Consider the following 16,924-nt stretch of genomic DNA (forward strand, 5'->3'; position numbering starts at 1 on the left):
TCTGAATGGAAAAACAAGAGTGGCTTCAACGCTCTGAAAATAAGTGATTCTATGAAACTAACACCGAGAAAAGGAACCCAAGAAATATGCGTCAGCTCTTCTCATACAATCAACTGATTACCTAGAACGTTGTCAAAAATACATGTGTTTGAGGGTCCCTCGGGAGCAGTCCGCCCCAAAGGACTATTTCTTCACTGCCACTGTTTAGAACTGCCACATCCGGCGATAATAAAAAGCGGGCCAATTCGTCGGTTTTCCTCTGATTTGTTAATTCTCTACAGACCAGGCACCCACCTCCCACGGTTCCCACCTCCTACCCAGTACACCAAGTGTGACCAGTGATTCGAGTTACCCCGATTGCATCGTTTTGGAATTATTTTAATTGGGTTTTTTTTTCCTTAAATAAATAAACCTCACTTCCCCTGCTTGGTGGCCATATCCTGCCCTTCCTAGTTTGGCTCCCATGCCCCAGCTCACGCAGGCAGGAGGCAATGAAAACGGAAGCTCCCCTCCCATGTGGGAGTGGGGGATGGGCTAATCTGCTGCTGCCCCCACCCCCACTTCGGCAGAGTTCGGGTAATGGGTCGGGTAACATTGGTCTCTGCCCAGCCCGGGGTTTTTTCCTGGCCCTGAAGTCCAGCCCTGAGTGTCAGGCCAGGTAATTGGTACCCCAATCCCTGCCACCTACTCCCCGCCCCACCTCCCCATCCCCAAATCCTCTGGCTCCTCACTGGCTGGCCCCTACATCGACCTGGAGAGAACTCCCTAGAGAGGTGATGCCAGCATCCCCTGATGCCAAGAACTATCCCGCCGAAACCCTCCGCCGTCAGCCCCTCTCCCACACCAGCCTCACCACAGTGACTGGATCATGACTGGATCAACGTCACCCCCTGCGGGAGCAGCAGCACCTGCTGGCCTGGTTTCAGTGGTGAGCTAGTAAATGCCACACCCAGCTCTCTGGAAGACCTGAGCCCGGAACCGAAGCATTTGCACCTGGTCTGTACACTCCCACCATGGCCAGTCTCAGGCTCCCACCACGATCTCACTGAGTGTGGGGCAGGAAGAGATGGACAGCAAAACATCGTTCTAGAGTATTCCTGCCACCCAGATATAACAGATGTCAATAACCTTGACGGCTGAGAAAACAGTTACATGTAAGTCATTAGAAAGTGATGAGTTTCAGGTGTTTATAACCTTTGTTTTTAGGATAATTTATTCAACTTTCAGGTTTATATAACTTCCTTCTAAAAAATGGCTATGTTTAACACCCACTTGCAGAATTCCTGAAGGCTTGACAATTGATTCTCTCGGGCCAGCTTGGGGCCAGCCCCCCGTCCCCCCATCACTGCCGAGCGTGTCTCTCAGGCCCCACCCTCCGTGGCTTCAGCTGTACTTCATCCACGCTGCCAGCCATCTGCAGGAGCTGGGTGCCCACTGGCCAGGGCCAGGTGACTTCTGCCCTCCTGGTGGCTAAACTCAGTGCCTAAACTCAGATTTTATTCTGCCTGGCCCTCCAGGGGCCGGGGTCCCCCCTCCACCTTGAAACTCTCCAACACCAGTCTTCCTTGCCATTCTTTTTCTTTCTTTCTTTTTTTTTTTTTTTGCTTTTTAGGGCCACACTCACAGTATATGCAGGTTCCCAGGCATGGCAATGCCAGATCCTTAGCCACTGAGCAAGGCCAGGGATTGAACCTGCATCCCCATGGATGCTAGTCAAATTCATTAACCGCTGCGTCACAACGGGAACTCCTCTTCCTTGCCATTATTTTTAAACCTCTACAGAGGGCTCCTGTTCCTCCACCAGCCCTTTAATGTTGATGGGTCTCAGCCTCTGACAATGACTCCATCTGGTCCCCGTTCTCCTTATTCTGAATGTGATGTGGTTACTTCCCACATGGTGCCTTAGGCCAGGACTCATTTGAACCCCAGTCTCAACTGTCTGCAGCACATCTGACCATCTCATAAGCATCTCATACTCAACACGTACCATCATGCCACCTCCTTCCTTATGTCTTTGCATTTCTTACCCAGGCATTCGTGCCATCATTCATCTCATAAATATTTATTAGGCACCGACGATATGCAAGTCACCGTGCCACGTGCTGAATAAGCCACTGTCCTCGTGGAACTTGTTCACGGGAAATGATGTCATCTTCCACCCAGTGACCTAGGCCAGAACCCCGGAGTCATCTCTGACTCCAGCCTATCCCACGTGACTTACGATCATTTGGTCAGTAAATCTGACCCCTTCTACTTCCTAAAAAAGTCTGGAACCCTCCCTTCCTCCTTGTGCACCCCCACCACAGCTGTCTTCACAGATCCTAGAATTTCTCTCCTGGATTATGCAGAAAGCCCCCCACGGGTCTTGCCATCCAGAGACTTGCTGCATTCGAATCCATTCTCCGTAAGACTGACACGACAAGTCTGAAATTACATTTATGATATTGCTATTTTCCATATAAAATTCTCCCAAACACCCTCTTAGCTTTCAGAACAAAACCTACGCTCCTTGCAATGGTGCAAAGTCCTTCTGGGTGACCCAGGCCCTGTCCACCCCTTAGTCTGCTTGTCCCCATTCCTCTCAGGATCTGTGCTCCAGCTACAGGGACCTTTCTCAGGCCATCCCCTTGGCCTGGAATCCCTCCACCCACCCGCCCACCTCATCCCCATTCCTGCTCCTCCTACTCATCCTTCAAAACTTGTTCCGAGGCAGGTGTGCCACTGTGGTGGTGCCATAGGGCTGCTCCTGTCACCTCCTCCTGGAGGTGTTCACTGGCCCTCCCAGGCTGTATGTGGGGACTCTTTGCTCTGTCAAGGCTGCGTATGCAGTCATCATCTGTTAGTCTCTGTGCTCCTTTGAAAAGAGGCTCGTACAGGAGGGACCGTGTCTCTGAATCCCTGACCACGAGGAGGGTGCCAGGCTGCAGGAAGGGGTCCACAAACTCCTGTTGAATGCCTGAGTCAGTGGGGACTCGGTGAAGTGGCCAAGGGCGCAGGGCCTGCCCCTCCCGTGCAGCGCGGTTGAAGCATGTGGCGCCACCTTGTAGCTACTTCTGGAGTGTGAGGCTCCAGAGAGAAAAGGGATTGCCAAGCACCGGCGGGCACATACGTAACAAGGCATAGGTAACAAGTGGCAACTGTTACAATGACTATTTTTAGATTAAGTCGCTTCTATGTTTTACAGTTCATGTTTCTGGACTTCTTCCATCAATTTATTATCATCTTAATCTTCCTGATTTTTACTAAAGAAGTGGCACAATCATGAAGTTATAGGTATTTTTAACTGCTGGCTCTTGGGGATGGGGTTGGATCCTGTTGGGTGGGGCTTGGGTGTAAAAGATCCACTGCTGTTCCAAGGCTGAGTGTGGTGATGTGTGAGGTTATGCAGCACGCGCGCGTGTACACACACACACACACACACACACACGCTAAGTTTCCAGGGAAAGGCTGTCAAACCACCTGAATTAATGGCTCTTCCCAAGCTTTAGGTTGGAGACTGGCCTCATTTGCATATTGGCCCCACTTCCTTCACCGCTAAGATGCTCATCTTCGTTGCCAGCGCCCTCTGCTGGCCGCAGCCAGACCGCCCCGATGTATTTGACTATGTTGCCCCCTATGGATCAGGCTCAAGTTTCAATAAATATTTCCTCACTGGCTGGGGTATCTCCTACCTGTGCGCTGTTAGAACCTGCAGGGGTACCAAAGCAGCTCCTATCCTGAAGATATGATGGCCACGTTCAAGGAGCTAGAAACTTTGATAAGCTTGGCAAACTATACATCTGGACCCCAAACCAAAAGAACTCTATGCATGCAATGACATAGGGGTTATGGTACCTGCACAGAGATTGCATGGATCACACAAGGGACTGTGTTTATGTACAACTTTGCCATTTACAGAGAACTGCATCATATATTTCCTCATTTAACGGTGTCAACCACACTAGTGAGGATGGTATTGATAAAATATAACAGACCGACACGCTGGCCTCAGATGTGAATACCGACAATTGTCTTGTCAGTCAGCTGATGTTATTATGTCTTGTCGCAAAGATCACACATGAAACAAAGTCTAGTTTCAGAGGGAAAAAAAATCCCATGAGTCTGACTCACCAGCATCATTGTTTTGTAGCACCTGAGCTTTCTCCCCCCGCCTCACCAGGAACATCTGAGAAGATCAGTGTGAGACAGACAGATGCCATGACGAGAGGCTTCTTGTGGGGAATTTTCCATTTCTGTCTTGCAGCCAAGATCCTAGAAATTATGAAAGGGCATTTTCAGGATGAAAAGCATTTAGCTTTGTTTCTGCATAGGAGTGGAAAATCAAAATCATTCTGAAGGGGTGCGGTTTTTTGAAAGATGCAAGACAAATGTTTTCAAGCAAGTGCTTTTAAATGCCTCACATTCAAGCTTAAATCACAGTGGCTTTTGTCACACTATCATCTACTGGAGTGAGTTAAATCAAATAGTGTGAAAGGGTCTTTTTCTTCCTTTAATCTTTGACAAAAAAGGGCAAACTCCAAAATTATGCCAGTCTATCAGTAGTCTCCATTGCCGCACCCCTTCAAAGAGAAATTGCCACAAACTCTTGAGCTGGTGTTTTTCTATCCCAGATGCACTCTCTTCCCCATCAGAAATGACTAACACTCAGGAATATGGTTCCAAGAGAGGCCACTAGGAAAGAGAGACAACAGAGGGAGAGAATTTCTCCCTGGAGATTGTGAAATACTTTTTCAGGAGGGAGACCATGCTTCTGAAGATCCCCCAGCTTCTTCTTGCATCCTGAGGGCCAGGGCTGGGTCACACATCTATTTCATGTCTATTGCTAAATGACCCAGTGGGGAAATGGGGTACCTACGGTAAGTGGCGTGGATGATTCTCTGGGGGTAGAATGGATATTGGAGAGTCGAGCACCCTTTGGGATACTGTGTCTGGCAACGCTGGTAGCCAGACCAGATGTTCTTTGTTCTTAGGCAGATCAGAGGGCTTTCTGCTTCCCACTTGAAGGTCTTCGGAGATTCAGTGAAAGCATAAAAAGAGCTGTGATTACATTTATGCTCCAAATCGGAAGAGCAGGACATCCCTGTTATGTGCTGTGGACAATTTACGGTCTCATGGGCAACATCTTCAATGCCAGGAGCCCTCTTGACAACAAGCAGGAGCAGGATGCTTGTCAGGTCTCTCCCCACGACAGGGCACGTGGGAAGCCCCTGGGAGTGATAATGACATTGCCTGAATAACTTCAACCCAGATTGCAGTTTACTTTTAGCCAAAACCAAAGTCCTCTGATGTGGGATCAGGAGAACATTATAAGTAAAATGAATCCTGTGACCTTACTATCCCAAGGGCAGCCACCGAACGCAGGGCAATCTGAGCTTGTTTTCTTCAGGATCCATCTGCCTTGTGAGACCGGCGGGGTCCCTGTGGTTCTGAAGATCAGGCACAGGGCAGCATTTCCGTTCCCTGAGGTTGTTACTCTTTCGGGAAATGCCTTCACCTCCTGAAATAGTTTCCCGGAAGTTGTAACTGGAGAACAGTCAGGCCAGTGGAGAACAGTTTAACGCTGGGCAAATTGAGGCTTGTTAGGCGCCCAGTTGAGAGACAGAGAAGAAATCTCCTGAGTCTTGCCCCTGGACCCTTTCAATTCTGGTGGGTCTTGGGTTTCAATCTACGAAGGGATGAGCCTTTAAAACAAGTCCCTAGCAGTGCGTGTCCCTTCCTGGTGGCTGCGTGTTCTCTTGTCTCCTGGCTCTCTTCCTCTGATTGCAGCATTTGAAGCTTCTCAGTTCTGATGGATGCAGTTAGGAGGCAGAGTTCTTATTCAGAAATTTTGCGGCAGAAATTCAAAGGTGTAGGGCAGAGTTACGACGTGTTAATGGCTACGTATGTAGGAGCACGCCCATTTCAGGCAATGCCCATTTCCGACAATGCCCATTTCAAACAATGCTATGTACGGTCAGACCCAGTTTCAAGGAAGCACTTTTACGTTTCAAGTCAGAGCAGGCATCTGATAAGGGCACCCTCGTTGTTAGTAGGGAGCCTACCCAGGTGCCAATCAGACTTTTTTGTTTATGAACAAAAAGGAATTTATTTCTCATATTCTGGACGCTGGGAGGTCCAATCAGCCCAACTTGTTCCTTGCCAACAGAACTCTGAGCTCTGTCTTGTGTTTTCCAGTTCGAGCTCTAGAAGTAGAATACTGGTGACGCTGCGACAATTGCAGTGATCCCGGTGACAGGGTTAGAGTGAAGAGATGACCGGTTCTGGCCAGTGAGACGTGGGGGGAATATGGATGCTTCTGAGAAAGGTTTCTTTGTTTCTTAAGAAATGGACATCAAAAGAGCTCACCTCTATCTGGACTTTGTCATGCATAATTTATTTGTAATCTTAGGATGCAGCCATTATCTCATGATGATGCACGGAACTAGCCCAAGGGGAGAGCTGACCTATTGAATATGGTCTACTAAAGAAACGTAAATTGCTTGAATCCTTGAGAATTTTGAGTTGCTGGAGCAATCAACTGGCTCTACCTCTGAACTTATCATATGAGACTAGATCTCCTGCGGGAACCGTATTGAGTTAACCTGAAAGCATCCTAAATGATAATCCATAAGTAGCTATCGTCTCTAGTCACAGGTTGATGTATCCCGCTGCTCCGATATCAGTACTTCTACCTCCACCTCAGCAGTACTTCTTCTTAGAGGTAGGGGGTCTTGATGGCTGAAGCCCACTCTGAAGAGCAGGAATACATGTGAGCACAACTCTCACTCCTGGTGGTAACTACTCCCATTTCTTCAGCACATCCTCTGGGTGAGGCCAGTGCTGAGCCCTTGGCATACACTTAGTTAGTTCTCCAAAGGACTCCATGAGGTAGGGACTGTAACTATTCCCATTTGATAGATGAGGAAACTGAGGCCCCCAAACATTAAGTAATTTTCTCAAGGTCTCGAAGCTCATAAATGGCAGAGCTAAGGGTCAAACCAGACTGGCCACACCCTTGGCCTTCACCCTGAACTCTCCCCGACTCAACTAAGCCTGGGGACAGTAGACACACATGGGCCAGAGACCTCTTCCTCCACGGGTTTCTCAGAGTCAATACACAAGCTCCCCAGGAGATGTGACATCTAATTAGACTCTGAAGGTAACTGAGTATATAAATATCACTGAATTCTCTTGTGATTTATTTAACCTCGCCGCACCTCAGAGCCTCCATTTGTGAGGCTGTGACAAAGCGACTTTCCGCAGCCTGTTTCCTCAGGATATGAGAAGATAAATGTGGTAAAAGTTATCTCAAAGCGTTTTGTCATATTGAGAGGAAAAGTACTCCAGAAGGCCGGGCCATTGTTAATGCGATTTGAGTAACTCCTCCCAACCCTTAGGATGTTGAGAGTATAATGGAACATCTTAATGTGTCAAAAATTTTCCATACTCTTCCTTAAACTCTCTGGAGAAAAGGCGCTGTGAAAATGAACGAGAAAGCAGGTGAATTTTCAGCTTTAATGTGCAAGAGTTCGCAATGGACAGGAGACGAGGCTTTGTGAGGCGAGGAGCTGCTGCTCTCCTTGTACAAGGGGGTTTGTAAAACATGCCAAGGATGGACCTTGTTTGAAGGAAACGTTTCCTGCAGATATCCTATGTCACCCTGCATTATTCTTTATGAAGCTGCTTAAATCGGAACAAGCTAAAACTAGGTACAGAATCCGCATACTGGGAGATCTCATTTTAAAACCAAGATAAACTTAGATAAAAACGAAATGACCAAACCAATAAAATTCAGACGAATAACATTAATTTAACATGAGGGGTGATGTTTTGATGAAATCAAATCAGTTGGGTTTGACAGGGCAAAACTCTTGTTTGGTTCTAGAAGTTTCAGGGTTCCAGTTCTAGACCCAGACTGAGTTAAAATCCCAACTCTGCCTCCTGCCAGCTGTGGGACTGTGGGCACATTATTTAATCTCCCAGACACTCCAATTTTTACTAGAAAAATGGAGGTAATGATAGTCCACATCTAAGAACGTTCTAGTGCAGATTAAAGATGGTAATTTGGGGGAGGGGAACCCTCTTGACTTCTGTGGCTGGACTTACAATAGATACACATAGGACAGATGAACAGGAGAAAAAGAAACAGATTTTAATTCGTGCGCACAGAGGTCTCATAGAAAGGGGACCTCGGGCATGGCTCGGGCAGGCGGCTTTTAGGATAAAGAAACAGTACGTTTGAAAAGAATTGACGGGACAAAGAAATTTAGGTTTGGGTGCTTAATTCGCGAGGAATTTAAGCAAAGTTCGCGCTTGGGTAGTAAATCAGTAACGAAGCAGCAAGGTTTGTTTCTACAGCCTTCTCAGCCCGGAACCCCCATCCCTGGTGACAAGGATGTCTTTCTATCTCCCGCTCCAGGGAGCACACGGACCACGTGGGAGAAATGTGCGATTCAGGCAGTTTGCGGCACCTGCCCTGGGCCCGAACAGTAAAAGTTGTCAATTACTTAGCACAGTGCCCAGTACAGAAGCGAGGCTCGATAGATGTTAGCTACTACTGCTCATGTTATTTGTTCTAAGTGTGATTTGTGTGGGATTAATCATTTCAATACTTTGTTTGCAAATTCAAGACAATAGACCTTGATATTTAAGCAAACTTCATTAGCAAGCAATCCTGAGGACAAAGTTCGATGAGGTTCACTCAATAACAGTATAAAATAGGAGTTCCCTTCGTGGCTCAGCGGAAACAAATCTGACTAGCATCCATGAGGATGCGGGTTCGATCCCTGGCCCCTTGCAGTGGGTTAAAGGATCTGCCGTTGCTGTGAGCTGCAGTGTGGGTCACAGCGTGGCTCGGATCCCGCATTGCTGTGGCTGTGGTGTAGGCCGGCAGCTACAGCTCCGATTAGACCCCTAGTCTAGGAACCTTCATATGCCACAGGTGTGGCCCTAAAAAGACCAAAAAAAAAAAAAAAAAAAAAAAAAAAAAAGAAGTATAAAACAGCCTCGTCCTTTGAAATAAAGCTAAACTTGAGGCAGTATTAAAATTTGCTGTACTTGAATAATTAATACAATTATTGCTGGAATTAATAAAAGAATAACTTTTCATTACCTTGTACTTAGTTAGAAGGTGATAAAATGAAGATGGAACAAAAAAAAAACCCTGGTGCTTTCAAAGTCGGGGGCCCCGACCAGTGAATCAGCCTATGCTTGTGAAGGTGCAATTTGTTGATCACTTTGAAAAAATGTGAACTACTATATCTAGTCACTTGCGATGGAACAGGATGGAGGATAATGTGAGAAAAAGAATATGTACATATATGACTGGGTCACTTTGCTGTACAGTAGAAACTGACAGAACACTGTAAATCAACTATAACAGAAAATAAAAATCATTAAAAAATAACAATAAAAAAAATGGGAACTAGTGCTGAAAGGCATTATCAGGTCAGGGATGGCTCAGACATAAACTGTTCTTGTTCAGTAAAATGTCATACGCTTGTGTGCGTGTGTGTGGGCACATGTGGGTGCATGCACATGTGTGTATTTTGTCCGCTGCCCTCAGACCCTCTTCTGTTCAGTGCTAGGACATTACTTTCTTGCAGATTAGTCTTTTTTTTTTTTTTTTTTTTTTTTTTTGTCTTTTTAGGGCTGCACCCGAGGCACGTGGAAGTTCCCAGGCTAGGGGTCCAATCGGAGCTGTAGCCACCAGCCTACACCACAGCCACAGCAATGCCGGATCCTTAACCCACTGAACATAGCCAGGGATTGAACCTGCGTCCTCATGGATGCTAGTTGGTTTCGTTAACCACTGAGCCACAACGGGAACTCCTCTTGTAAGTTAGTCTTGTAGGTTAGTCTTGATTTTGTATTTTGGAGAATATGCTTTCTCAGAATTCACATTTCAAAGACTAGTCTTTGGTTCCCTCCAAAAGCTCCGTAGAAATGCCTGCTGCTGCTAGGTCTCCTCCTGGAAACACTGCCTCCTCTCCTGCTTGGCAGCTTCTGTCTCCCTCTGAGTCCGCCTGGGCCTCGGATGGGAGGGTGTTTTGTTGCTCTCCACTCAGCAGGAAGAGTAACTTCCTGAAAAGAGATCACCCAATGGGCAGAAGCAAGCTTAATATCTGAGGACAACATGAAGCAATATGCCGGCAGCAGAAGCCAGCAGGGTGACTGGTAACTGCTCTATGCCAGCGTCCTGTACTCTCCCTGAGCATCACAAATCACTTGTTTTATATATTTGCATTATATATATAAATTACATATATATATATTTAATATATAAATTATACAGATATATATTTTGGCTGCATCTTTGTCACATGGAAGTTCCCTGGCCAGGGATTGAATCTGAGCCACAGCTGCAGCCTACACCACAGCCGTGGCAACGCTGGATCCTTAACCCACTGTGCCTGGGCTGGGGATCAAACCCCTGCCTCCTCAGCAACCCGAGCTGCTGCAGTTGGATTCTTAACCCACCGCATCGCAATGGGAACTCCTAAATTTGTTTTAAAGAGAAACAACGTGAGCCGTAAATATATACAAGCTCAATCTTAGACTTTACAACTCCAGTGAAGTGCTCCTCACAGGTTTCAGGTTTTTCCAGGAGGACGGTGGGAAAAATTGATAACCAATTGCAAATTGAAAAGAAACTTCCAGTACACTGGATTCCTGGGCTCTATTTGTTAATTCCAGTATTTGATGCATTTTTCTGGACTTCTGTTTTGGATGCTATATCCGTCTTTTTTGCCCATGTGTACAGAAGGACCCAAATTCCAGGACTAGTGGGTTTTAATGAAGAGTAACAAAGTACTTATGTAATGTTATATTTAAGCAGCAAGACTGCAAGTTCTTCTCGAAATTGATTTCTGTTTCCGTGCTTTCAAGGGCAGAGCTGGAGAAGGAAGAAAGGGCAATTTGGGGTCCAGATGAGGTTGGAGCCATTCAAAATTTAAAAAGCGTTGCTGACCCCATCCAGGAGAAGTGTCTAACCAGGCGCACGCTTTGTCGAACATTGGTCCGCTCCACTCTCCCCCTTGTAAGTGAGTCTTTCATGGTCCTGTTCTTGGAGCTGCTAAAAGGAGAAAAACGTGTGCTTTTTCAGGGATTCACCCTCCCCGAAGGCTAAGACCATCACAGGCAGGACGGACAAGCCGAACCTTCAGGGCAGCTTTTCCAGAGTTAAAATCAAGGGGCTGTGAAGGTCAAGTGCTTTTTTCTTGGAGCCACAAACCATAGAGGGGCAACGTCAGTGTTCCTTTCTGTGCCTGCAGAGTTTATTAGGTTTGGATAAGAGAGAGGAGAAGGAAGAAATGTTTTGAAGCCAAATATAAAAATCCAGGACTTTCAGGTGAGTCAGAAATGGCCTCTTTACCGGAGCGCTGCAGCCTTCACCCACACCTGGCTGCTGCTATAATAATTGCTGCTATGAATTGAGCACCTACTGTATACCAGGCGCTCGACATATGTACCTTCCACTCCTCACAATGACAAAGAAGGTAATTTTATCCCCCATTTCGTAAGCGAGGGAGACAGAGGATCAGAGAGGTTTGAACCGTGTCCAAATCACATACCCGGTAAGGAGAGAAACGGGAACAATGACGACAACAAAAACCAAACAACCCAATCGAAAAATGGGCAGAAGACCTAAATAGACATTTTTCCAAAGAAGACATATGGTTGGCCAATAGGCACATGAAAAAATGCTCAACATCACTGATTATTAGAGAAGTGCAAATCAAAGCTACAATGAGGTACCGCCTCACACCGGTCAGAATGGCCATCATTGACAGTCAACAAATAGCAAATGCTGGAGAGGCTGTGGAGAAAAGGGAACCCTCTTACACTGTTGGTGGGAATGTAAATTGGTGCAACCACTGTGGAAAACAGTATGGAGGTACCTCAGAAAACTAAATTTACCATATGACCCAGCGATCCCACTCCCGGGCATATATCTGGACAAAATTCTCATTCAAAAAGATACAGGAGTACCCATTGTGGCTCAGCAGTTAACAAACCCAACCAGTATCTATGAGGATGTGGGTTCGATCCCTGGCCTTGCTCAGTGGGTTAAGGATCTGGCGTTGTGGTGAGCTCTGGTGTCGGTTGCAGACACAGCTCAGATCCTGTGTTGCTGTGGCTGTGGTGTACGCCAGCGGCTGTAGCTCCAGTTGGACCCCTAGACTGGGAACCTCCATATGCTGGGGGGGGGGGGGTCCTAAAAATAAAGACAAAAAAAACCAAAAAACAAAAACCAAAAAGATACATGTACCCCTATGTTGATTGCAGCACTATTCACAATAGCCAAGACATGGACACTACCTAAATGTCCATCGACGGATGAATGGATTAAGAAGATGTGGTGCATATATACAGTGGAGTACATGAAAGGGACAAAATAATGCCATTTGCAGCAACATAGATGCAACTAGTGGAGTCTCATACTGAGTGAAGAAGTTGGAAAGAGAAAGACAAATACCATAGGATATCACCTCTATGCGGAATCTAAAACATGGCACAAATGACCCCATCTACAAAACAGAAACAGATCATGGACAGAAAAAGAGAGCAGAACTGTAGTTGCAGGGGCGGGGGCGGCAGTGGGGGGGGGGAGTGGGATGGACAGTTTGGGGCTGGCAGACACAAGCCGTTACATTTGGAAGGGATAAGAGATGGGGTTGTGCTGTACAGCACAGGGAACTATGTCCAATCTCCTGGGGTAGCACATGATGGAAGATAGGATGAGAAAAAGAATATATGCACGACTGGGTCGCTAGGCTGTACAGCAGAAATTGACACGACACTAAATCAACTATCATTAAAAACATAGTGAACTTGGGCTTTGACCTTAGCGCTGCTTGACCCAAAACTTGTTCTCTATTGATCACTCTACCTCCCTACTGCAGAGGCCCTGCCTCCTTGAAGCTACAAAGAGAGAGAGTCCAGATGGAGCCGAGAAAAATGCCATTGTTGCCCCATCAGGACCCCAGTGAGGCTCCCAGGGATTGAGGCCCTGGCACGGGCAGCTCCAGACTCTACTTGGACCCAAGTGGTGGGGAGATGCACCCCTGGAATTGCAGTGCGTCTCCTGTGATGAGGGAGGGCTGAGTGGGGTGGGGTGGGGTATCTGGAGATGTTCCATGGGGGAGTCGATCGCATTTTTTTTTTTTTTTTTTGCTTTTTAGGGCGCACCCGCAACCTATGGAGGTTCCCAGGCTAGGGGTTGAATCGGAGCTGTAGCCACCGGCCTATAGCACAGCCACAGCAACACAGGATCCAAGCCACATCAGCGACCTACACCACAGCTCATGGCAACACCAGATCCTTAACCCACTGAGCAAGGCCAGGGATCAAACCTGTATCCTCATGGATCCTAGTCGGGTTTGTTAATAGCTGAGCCACAAAGGGAACTCATCCATTGCATTTGAATGAAAACTGAAAGCAGGAGAAAATAATGTGCTTTCTGTTGATTGTCCTGGCTACTAAATTTGCATCACTGGAATTAAAATTTCTGGAGTTCCCGTCGTGGCTCATTGGTTAACGAATCTGACTAGGAACCGTGAGGTTGCGGGTTCGATCCCTGGCCTTGCTCATGGGTTAAGGATCCGGTGTTGCTGTGAGCTGTGGCGTAGGCCAGGCAGCAACAGCTCAGATTAGACCCCTAGCCTGGGAACCTCCATATGCCTCTGGTGTGGCCCTAGAAAAGACAAAAAGAAAAAGAAAAAAAATTCTTACACATTTTATTATGCTATGTCTTAAAATTGTACTGAATATTACACCTGGAGATGGGGCTGACATACTTAAGATGCTCCAAGAGCCTCTTGCGTTGAGGCTTATCTGTAGTGAGGTGGGAGAGTCAGGGCTGTGCGTGCACAGAGGCCTCAGGCTGGAAGATGGGAGATGGGTGGTCTGGTCCTCGCTGTGCCAGCCAACTGCTCAGGGTCAGCCAGGAGTAACCCTGACCATGGGCACAGGACAGCTGCTGTTTTCAATCCTGAGCATTTACCAGACTGCAGGCATTAGATTCACTGTTTTATATATAAGACATCATTAAATTTTCATGATCTCTCCTCCTATTCACTCTTGAAAAGACTTATTTATGATTAAAGTTGGTAATTTCAAGAAGCACTTTGGAATGGCAGGGTAATGGCCTCTGAAAATCCAGTCTCTATAAAGGCGACAAGAACACTGTCAAAAATAGTCAAAACCACTTTTCCAGAACTCTAGACATTAACCAAAGGCTTGCAACAATGTCAGGGGTGTTTATTCAAGAAAAAAGGCTGAATCTTGGTAAGAACAGCAAGATCCGTGGAGTTTTAACCAGCCCTATTCCCAACCTCCGACCCCCTCCAGCTCCTCAGTAGGTTTGAAAAGTCAACAGACTCATAATTACAGTGGCCCTGGAAAATCAGAACATCCATACAAGGGCCTCGCACTCTGCTGTGAAGAGGAAGGAAGGAGTGATACATGCAACCACGTGGGCGAACCTTGAAAACATTCTGCCACGGGAAAGAAGCCACATTAAAAGGGCCGCATATTGTGTGATTCCATTTATGTGAAATTTTCAGAATCGGTAAATCTATAGACAGAAAAGAGATTCCCGGTTGCCAGGGGCTAAGAGTCAGGAGTAATGGGAGTGGCTGCCAATGGGTAGGGGGTTACTTTTGGGGATGATGAAAATGTTCTGAAGTTAGATGGTGGTGGTGGTCGCAAACTCTGAATACACTGTGAGTAACGACCCCTGAAATCATAAAGGATGTGATTTGTGGCATTGTCAAGTATACCTTCATAAAGCTGCTATAAAAGGAATACAATAAGCAGCGTATGTCATCAAAGAGTACAAAAGCACAGAGCATCAAAATTAAATTTCCTTCCATTCCTGCCCTCCAGCCCCCAAGGACCTCTCACCCGTGTTTTAACGCGAGTTGTTTCAGAGATCCTTAACGCAGAGGCAAGCATGTAAGTACCAGTATTCTCACACTTAGATATGAATGTAATAATACTACGCATCCTCTTCAGGACTTTTCACTTAAACATCAACATTCCACAATCATTCAACATTAGTACATGTGACTCTTCATTTTAAAAATGTGCTGTAAAGTATGTTTTTGTATGTGTGTGCCATAATTTATCTAGTCCTTTAATGGTGCATATATTTAGTTGTTCCCAATCATTTATTGTTAAAATAGACAGAAACTAGAAAACAATCTTATGATTGATGAAGCGGGAGAGGAGGGAGGGATAAATTAGGAGAATGGAAAAGAAGATGTGGTACATATATACAATGGAATATTACTCAGCCATAAAAAAGACTAGAGTGATGCCATTTGCAGCAGCATGGATGGATCTAGAGATTGTCATACTGAGTGAAGTTAAGTCAGACAGAAACACAATTTTCTATGATATCACTTATTTTGGAATCTAAAAAATAGTACAAATGAACTTATTTACAAAACAGAAGCAGACTCTCAGACATAGAAAACAAACTTACGTTACCAAATTGGGAGTATGGGATTAACAGATGCACACTATCATATATAAAATAAACAACAGGGATTTACTGCATAGGACAGGGAGCTATTCAATACCTTGTAACAAACTAGAATGGAAAAAAAAAGATAAATATGTATGTATATAACAGATATATAACCAAATTACTTTGTTGTATGCTTGAAACTGACACAATATTATAAATCAATTATACTTACAGAAGAAAAAGAAAAAAAGATATTTAATGAATCGGTAGGTATTGGCCAAAACCACGTGATCAGCAAGCTCTAAGTTCATCTGTTATTGTTTTCACTGAGTCTTGACTTCTCCCTATTTTCAAGCCTATTTTTTTTTCTTTTTAGGTCCGCACCTGTGGCATATGGAAGTTCCTAGCCTAGGGGTCGAATCAGAGCTACAGCTGCCAGCCTACACCACAGCCACACCAGATCCAAACCGAGTCTGTGACCTACACCACAGCTCACGGCCACCCCAGATCCTTAGCATCCTTAACCCACTGCGCGAGGCCAGGGATCGAGCCCGCATCCTCATGGATAATATTCGGATTCGTTTCCGCTGGGCCACAATGGGACGCCCCCATCTTTTTTCAAGCCTACTTTGTGCCCACCTTTAGGCTTCTGATGCCATCTCCCATGAGCCTTGCACAACAGCTGTCTAAAGAGGTAAGTGTGCTCAGAAGTTGTTTAGTTTTTCCTCTGTTGCCAGTGGGAAGAATAGGAAGACCTGGCTTTTTGTCCTCTCTCTGCCTCTGAGTAGCTGTGTGATTACAGAAACCACTTGGTGGGGTTTATCTCATCTCCGAGGCAGGATTACATCACAGAGCTTTTGCTGGCTGGGATTTGGTCCCTTAGACACCATTGGCGCCAGAGCCAAAGGCTCCTCCAGACGCCCCCGAAGTGGTGGAGACCTGGGATGGAGAATTAAACCTAACTGATGCAAATAAAGCTTCAAAGTCAAAATTAATAAGAATACAACTAAATGCCTGAAAGTATAACTTTAGATCCGCTCCTTTAGTAGTTAAATTTAGTGTTTTTGAAATTCTTAGCACATTACAAAATTAGGTTTTTTTACTTTGCAAAAATTCCTGAGTATCTAGATGATCTCCAAGAAAGGACGGCTGACCCTAAATTAAATAACGTGAGCACACCAGAAAATTTCAAAGTACTGTTGGGGAGATGGCTGGATCATCAGTGTCAGAAAATGAGACACGTGAGCACGGGGAGGCCTCGACAAGGCTCTTCACTTCTGCAGAAGGGCGAGGGGGCTCCAAAAGCGCGTGCAAAGAAGGAAAGACCCTCCCTGCTCATCCCTAACGCAGGCGATGGACCTGTCCCCTTCCCATGGGTCAGGTCAGGGCGCACATCCTTCTCGGTCGGCTCATTTGAAACATATTGTTCCCGGGAGCAGGGGGAGGGGGGGCGTCCAGGAAGGTGAAACC

The 16,924-nt window shown here is 46.1% G+C and overlaps 1 long non-coding RNA gene across 2 annotated transcripts in view; it reads right to left on the reverse strand.

The window, feature by feature from the left end:
- LOC106506439 overlaps positions 1–16,924 on the reverse strand; it is a 36,508-nt gene that overhangs the window by 4,044 nt on the left and 15,540 nt on the right. Inside the window, exon 4 of one of the 2 annotated variants that reach the window (XR_002342376.1) lies at positions 4,111–4,251. This is a non-coding gene — a long non-coding RNA (uncharacterized LOC106506439). Of the gene's footprint in view, positions 1–4,110; positions 4,252–10,576; positions 11,054–16,924 lie in introns of those variants that run through there. The other variant, XR_002342377.1, reaches the window with a different exon arrangement.

This window comes from Sus scrofa, chromosome 1 (genome assembly GCF_000003025.6).
Source record: "Sus scrofa isolate TJ Tabasco breed Duroc chromosome 1, Sscrofa11.1, whole genome shotgun sequence".
Taxonomy (NCBI): Eukaryota; Metazoa; Chordata; class Mammalia; order Artiodactyla; family Suidae; genus Sus; species Sus scrofa.